General features: G+C 31.8%; 1 non-coding gene across 1 annotated transcript; it reads right to left on the bottom strand.

The window, feature by feature from the left end:
* Window positions 1–312: 312 nt before the first annotated feature.
* TRNAI-AAU (transfer RNA isoleucine (anticodon AAU)) lies at window positions 313–386 on the bottom strand. Its single transcript has one exon. It is a non-coding gene; the product is annotated as a tRNA-Ile (tRNA).
* Between the last annotated feature and the right edge of the window lie 7,744 nt (window positions 387–8,130).

The raw sequence follows: 8,130 nt of genomic DNA on the forward strand, positions 1-8,130 counted from the left end.
ATATCGGGATGAAAATACACGTCTACTCTTCAGTTTTTCTTTTTCTTTTAATTTTTGAACAGTTTTTCTCTTAGAGGCTTTGTAAATGACACTAGAATCCGTCCTTGGATTAAACATCACCTTAATAGGTCGAGTGATTGCAATGGACAACGAAGAGGACATAACACAATTACGAACCAAATTAATTTAGACTATAATTTAAAAAGAAGAAAGAGACTGAACTAATTTGTTATTGAAGTGGATGGCTAGTTTTTTCATTGATTTGGAGGGAGAAATAAGAAAGAAAAAGTTGGCTAAAAAAAAAAAAAATCCTGGCCCGTGGGGGGATCGAACCCACGACCTTCGCGTTATTAGCACGACGCTCTAACCAACTGAGCTAACGGGCCGTCGCGCTAGTTTACACTTTATAATCTTCACTTGCTTATTGCCATTTAAAATGGAAGGAGTTTTAGGATGAGGATGATATAGTTTTCTACAGTTCAATTTTTGGAATTATTGTAATTATTAAGGGAAAAATAGTAATAAATAAACGATGAAATTTCTTTCTCCTGTTTAGCTACAAAGGTCTGGTGAACCAGTGAACGATCAGGACTTAAGCTGAAGAAAAGACGATTAATATATACTGTATTAGGAGTGGGGGTGGGGATGGTGAAGAAGAGCATTCTGCTTGCTTAATATAATTTGCTTAAACTTTTTCGCTAGTAACATATACATCAGATCTTTAATTTTTATTATAACTCAAAAATATATACGATTCGGTTTCTTTTTTGTTGTTCATTATACATACGTTAACTAAATCCTTCACTTCCTTTTTGATATTCTAAATGTGGTTCAATGTTTTTAATCGGAAGAAGGAAAATTGAAAATCTTTCCGAAATGCAAATCCCTTATCTCTTGTGAAAATCCGTATTTTGATCGAACAATTGCTGAGTTAAAACAGAATCCACTTAATTGATAATTATTATGATTATTAACAAACAAAATATGCTAATTTATTTGTTATCATATAGGTAACTGTTGAAATTAAAAAAAAATACAAGTTTATATGAAAAATTTAAAGGCGCACTGTTAGTTGAAAAGTTTGTATAAAAATGTCTCCCGCATTAAAATGGAAATCGAACTGGAGTCTTTCCACCCAGTAGCGTTATTGGTACAGAGTCCTTCCTTTTAGTTTTATCAATATAACAAATCAAGAACAATAAATAAATAAATTTTCAACCCTAACTCAGTAGCTTTCTATTATCCTATTTAATTCTATGGCCATGTGTGACTGAACTATGAGGTTTAGCCAACAAATTTTCGTTGAATTTGTCCTGGGATTTCTTTGAATTCTTGAGAACTTTGAACTCTTTGGATTTGGCCGTATGATATTTAAGTCACTCGAAAATCATTTTATCAGAATTTTTGGAAATTAATTTTTATATTTAAAATTGCTGAGTATGATTTTAAAATATAATAATTAATTATTATATTGCTTTGTGCGCTACTCGATGTCAAGGTTAAATAGCGATGTTAATACTATATTAAACTAATGTGCACGTTATTTCGGTGAAATGCAAATACTGAATAAATAAATATTTTGTTACTAAAAAAAAAACATGTACTTTTTTACGGTTATGGATGCTTTTTGCAAGATTTCGAAATACAATATTTTGCCATGAATATTCACTAACGATATTAATAATTTCAAAACATGCTGGGGTTGTTTACAAATGAATAGCGACATGGTTTGAAAATGTTCGAGACCGTCTAAGCATGTGAAACGCAAACTTCTCTTCTACCCCAAGAAAATACTTCTGCTACTGTTACATATTAAACTGAGTCTCATGACAAAAATTTTCACAATTTCTGAAAGCAAAGTGAACGAAGGTATATTTTGTTATGCCTCAGATTAGGAGAGTATTAGAAGAATGAATAATTCGAAATGTTACTTAAATAGAACTAGAAGCATGATGATCGTCTAGAGGTATTATTGAAGATTTGGAAGCAATAATGAATCGGAAAATTAAAAAAAAAAAAAAACTAGTTAAGTTACTTATAACAAAGTATACCACAAGATTGGAGACACATATATCACTTAATTTTCCTCAGTTTCGTTTGAATTTCTTTCCTGAAAACCTTGGAGCATTGAGTGACGAGCAGGTTGTACGGTTTCACCAGGAGATTATACTAATGGAACAATCACACGAGGTAAAATGGAATGTTAGTGAAAATGAAGACTGCTATTGGTTTCCTCAAAGAGCGACAGGTAACTGCTTATAAAAGGAAAACGAAGATCTTATAAGCACTTCTAAATTTGTGTGTATGTACTTTTAAATATTTTGTACACTTTTCTTATAGTAAATACATATAATAAAAAGTTAAACGCTCAAATTCTGGTTGTTCGTTTTAATTTTTCTAATTAAATTTTTTTTTAAAAAAAAATATCATTCGAGACTACTGAAGCGTATGTGCATTTCAGTTTAACAAAGATCACCTGATATGTTCTTGCGCCAAGCGAAAATAAATAAAATAAAATTCCGCATTAAACCACTCCCTGAACTACTAGAATTTATTAATTTTAATCGTAGTTGCAAAATATTATTTATTGGTGTAACTGATAAAAAAAAAAAAGGTAAGTTTATTACGTCATTTTGTTCATCTTTAAATTTGTTATATGTTCTTCCTTTTTTTTTTTTTTTTTTGTTGTTATCTTCATGGGAAACATGGATTCATTAGTAGACTTGTTTTCTTTTATTTATGTTAACGAATTTTACACTAAACATAAAAATAAGTGAAAAAAAGTAGCCCACAGCGTTGGATATTTCTAATTAGAAAACGAAGAAGAGATTATTACAATAACGAAGGATAAATGTAGAGGAATTGGGAAAATTTGTGTTGTTTAAATACGAAGGCTAATTTTTTTTTTATTTACAAGATTTTTTATTTAATCTTTAATGCTTTAACCTTTACTGCTGAAGGCGGTAAAAAATTACCGCCTTCAGCAATAAATGACAGTTACTATTTTGATGCAATAGAAGTGGCCATTGAAATTGAATTTTAAATATAAACCAGTGTCACTTTCGTTTAGTGTCAGTTTCATTTTGAAGTCAAAACAGTTTTTCCTAAAAGAACAGAACGTATTATTAATTCCAGAAAATTAATTTTTGTTTTCCTGCTGAAATATTTTTTTCACAGGAAATGCACCTTACGCTATGATTCACGTGACTCTGCTTACTTAAGGAAATAATGCATTTCGTGGAAAACACGCAATCGCCTACACATTTCAGGAATCAATGGCTAACGTGTTTCTAACGATTAGTTGATAACAATGTTCCTATAGGAAACCCGTTCTTGGAATAAAATGGGAACACAAAGTCACGAAAATTCCAGAAACCTCTTAGTGCTTTTTTTAATTTCGTAATATGTTTCACTAGCTATTATATATAATAATACTGTATGCATACTTGACCAGGTTGTGGACATGAAGTATGTTATTTTGGTTTACCAATGGCACACAGAACTTGTTTGTTTATCGTCAAAAATGTTATAATTTAGTTGCCATCTTCATGCTTCTTTTCGAGAGTGGAGCCCATATTTTCCCCAGAGGGTTTCTCTTTCCTTCCCTTTCCCAAAAAAGTTGCTAAATATTTAAAACATGTTATAAAAAATAAATGAAAGCATCGTCTTTATCCCACAATATTTATATGAAGAAACTACACTAATGTGACAGAAATCAACAGAACAAAAAACCAGAAACTTCAGTTTGATTGTCTTTACATATTTTTACCTCTTTTTCTTAGCGCTAACGAAAATGATGTGACATTTGCTCTTCGGGTGGAATCACTTAAGTTTATTTCTATTATTACTAGTACAAAACGAACTTATAAGGGCTTTTCCTCTCAAGGTGAGTTAACCAGTCTCATACGGAAGCGGAAGAGTACCCCCTCCCCTCCAAACAAAACAGACAACCTGAGAGAGGAACACATTTGCAGACAATATAAATCGATTCATAGCTTTAGTTGCTCCTTTATGTAGTCTCCAAGGGACGAAACTAGTTCCAGTACAATGATGCAAACACCTGACATAAGGGTGAGAAACTATTCGGATGTTTTAATGCTGTCGAAACGATATAAGAGGAACAAACTGGAATATTTTGCGCCAGGGTCCCATCACAGTTCCGTTTCGCTACTGCTTCTCCTTCAGAGTGAGATTTTTCCAACGATGCATGATATTTCAGATATCTTTAAGTATAAGTCATTTTGCTACACAAATGCAAAGCAAAACTGTAGCAGAAATGAATGCCTTATCAAGTTTTAATGCAGGAAAGATAGAAAAAAAAAGTTCGGGCGTGGCAGCATTTCATTGTCATTGTTGAGCGAAATGTGATAAATAATTTCGTGTTTTGCCTTCAGAGAATTTGGAATCATTTTCTGCTGAAAAGGTATTTGGTTCAAGCTTAAAGGATAATCCTTTAACCTTTCTTTATCCTTTTAACATTAATGGCTTATGCATTAATGCCCGATTCACTTGTAGTCATTCACAAAAATAACGATGACCGCATTGATTAACTTTTCCATTCTTTTTGAATTTGGTTGCCATCGTTTGACGATCCACCCCAGGCAATGAGATAATTATCCCAACTTTTTCTGGGAAAAAAAGGAGAGAGAGAGAGAGAGAACGAAAGTATTTGTATTTCCTCACGATGCAACAAATTCTGTTGTAGTGCATATCCATGCTTGTATTAGTATTGAATGCGTTTGCCATTAATAATAATAAGAAGAAGAAAATAACACACACACACATGCTGTTGAAGAAAATGAAAAATATAGAATTTTCTTTAGAACTTATTATAACTTATTGGAATTCTTTTATTGTTCTAGGAAAACGTCTTTTTCTACGGTTAAAAAAAACATGGAAAAATATATGTTGAACAGCTTAAACAATTTCTTAGGACTATTTAACTTTATGACCAACTGCCAGTTTAGTTTCTAGAAGGGACAGGTGTCCTTGATCTTTAGGAGTTCTCCAAGCAAAGTATCAGGAAAGTATTCAATCATGGCTGCTAAACATGCTGTATTATATGACGAAGTGTTCGATTTGGTAAACACAAAATACTGCTTAAAAAACTCAACAACTTCGATGTCACAAGTAAACGCTGTAATGGTGTTTTAGACGTTACCTCTAAAATAGAATTATAATCGCAAAAGTAAATGGAGCACGGCCAAGAAAACAAAATGGTCACTGAAATTTCACACTGAGACCCACATTAATTTCACTGTAATGTCAGTAGAAATATAGCGGTGAAACTAGCAAGGTTACTTCAATGAAATACGTTTTTTATCTTGGTAGATAACACAGTTCTTTCTTCATGGGTAGAGACAAGAGTTGAAATCAGTTATGAGTTGCAATTGTGAGTTTCACAAATTATTCATTAGTAGTAATAATCTCATGCATATTTAAAGGCACATACAGTACTACTTGTACAAACCACAGTGAAACATTAAAAAAAAAAAAAAAAAAAGACTTATTCGGAATGTCCACAAATACATCATGGGATTAAAAATAAATTACTTAGGACTTCTTTTCGAATATAATCTTAAAGGAAATTAATTCCTTGTCAGAACAGCAGTGGCTAGAATCCCTAAGCTTAACTACCACGCAAATTTTATTCGAATGATGTTAACATACCTTTCTTTGTATTCGCTACAAATTATATGTCAGCCAGATTCAATGAATATAATAAGAAATAGATAATCATATTTTGTGCTGTTGTCTTCAAAATAAGTAAATTATCTTGATGACACCTATAAAATCGTCATTGGGATATTAGAAAAGAATTTGTAGACAGAATTACAAGGTCTCCCATGTCACAATTAAACAAACACGTGCGAAATAGGTAATTTTAACATGCGAGACGAGTCGAATATTAGCATCAGATGAATATCTGATAATAAACTGTCGTTTACAATTCATTTTAATTGTAGCATGAGATGAAATATTGAAGGACACTGGGATTACTAAACTGCTGAAAAGGACACTCATACTGGTTGAAATAGAATACAGTAATTAATACACTGTTAACAGTCATATATATATATATATATATATATGGCCGAACTAAGTATTAGATTGATTTAATTGAAGTGATGGAATGTCTTCATGGATCTTCTTTATGTTTTCGCTTCGATTTGAAAAATAAAATATTTCATCCGCAGTTTAGGTTTCCAATTTAAATGTTTGTTATCATTCAAACATCAGATCTGTTCACGTACAGAAATATCGATAATGTTTATTTTTCAACAATTATTTCAGTAACTTCAACATTTTGCAGTACTGCGAGAAACAATCTTCTACATTTCAGTGCTGTTCTTTGTTTCCTTCTTTTTGTACATCCGGTCGGATGAAACTTGATAATTAGTTTTCGAGAGAACACGTAGGGGAGGCCAAAGAGCAGCTGTTAGAAATTTCCACGAATGTAGAAGTAATTGAATAACTCACCTCTTTCTTTTTTTAGCTCTTTCTTTCATCTTCGTTTTTATTATTATTATTTTTTTTTTTTTTCCTGAATGTGCACGACATTTTTGAAGTGTTTCCTATATATATTATTGATAAACAATATGTTTACTTGAAAAGTTGAATTAAAATCCCTTTTAAAGTGGATATTGTTCATGATATAATTCAAGCCTGAACCTATGAAATTTTGTTTAGTGTTTCTTTACATTCACAAGTTGATGGATGACTTCATTTCTGCAAACCAGTATGGACAAAATATGTAAGCTTTAGTTGCATTAACTTAAAAAAATCCAATTAAGGATTTTTTTTTTCGTTATGTTCCCAGAAAACATCCCCGTATAATGAGAATAACACGATCCTTATTTAGCTATAGAGAATCATAGAAGCAGTTTGAACTATAAAAATTCGACCTGAAGAGTGATTTAAAATTTGAGATTTAAATATATGTATTCATGTTGTTATTATTATTATTATTTTTAAATATTAATCTTTTAATTTTTAATGTAAAACGGATTATAACAAAACATACGTTCAAAACAAGAGCACATTTTCATTATCTTTGTGGTCAAAAATAGGGTTCGTTCTCTTTTCCATATAAAAACTAAGAATTATTAGTTCTTTTTATATCTTCCCATTCTATTTTCCTTCGTGTCCTAGACAAGATTCGAACCCACGTTTTTCCATACAAAGGACATCATGGATACCTGCTGAGCTATGGAGTTTTCTTTACATCATTGATAAAATAATTGTGAAGTGGTGTTATTTTATATTGGCATATTTGAATATCAGTATAAAATTTTGTTTTGTCGTAAGCTTTTTCACGAACCATTAAGGTTCTTTAGCTGTGGACTTCACAACCGCGACCGTCTCGAGGATAAAGTGGTTAACCCTATGCCTCCCGGTGTGTCATATGTATGTGTGTGTAGATGGGTGTGTTCATTCACAGGACCGGTTTGCCTGTTCTGGGGAACGAAAAACCCGAGTTTCCAGGTGAAAAAATCCCCTACCTCTGTACGAGACCGGCTAACTCACCTTTAGTCGAAAGAGACAAGATAAAGGTTCCTCACGTCTTGGACGGGAATCGAATCCTGGTCTTTCCGAGTATAAAATTTTACTTTTGGAAATATATTTCATATATGTTAATATAGGTCGATATAATTGATCTGTCGTAATAAGAATATTCCTAACGATCGCCAGAAAATAATATTATTAAAGCATGTACGTAAATAAATAAAAATAAATATTTAGACTGCAGTGGTATCAATTGGAGTGTCAATTGTTCTTGCTTATTGCTGAAATACTTAAAATAATAAGAATGATAGATAAATGCATGAAGAGACATTCGTCCAGCAGTGGGCTGGAGTAAGCTCTTGATGATGACACACACACACACACACACACACACCAAAATTTATTGTTGACATTTATTGGAAAATGTACAGAAAAAGTGGCATCTGTAATTGAAGTTTTGAATATAATACAGCATTTGTGAAGAAGAGGAAAGATAGGAGAAAAATAAAGAAATTAGGAGAAAATAGGAGAAAATTGAAGAAATCTGATTTTTTCCATTTTCTTTGAAAACTAGAAAAAATGTGAGGTTGAATGAATATCAGGAGAGGGCAGATCAGGAAACAT

The sequence above is a fragment of the Typopeltis vanoorti genome, chromosome 5 (genome assembly GCF_054136105.1).
Source record: "Typopeltis vanoorti isolate ZY-2024b chromosome 5, IOZ_Tvanoo_1.0, whole genome shotgun sequence".
Taxonomy (NCBI): Eukaryota; Metazoa; Arthropoda; class Arachnida; order Uropygi; family Thelyphonidae; genus Typopeltis; species Typopeltis vanoorti.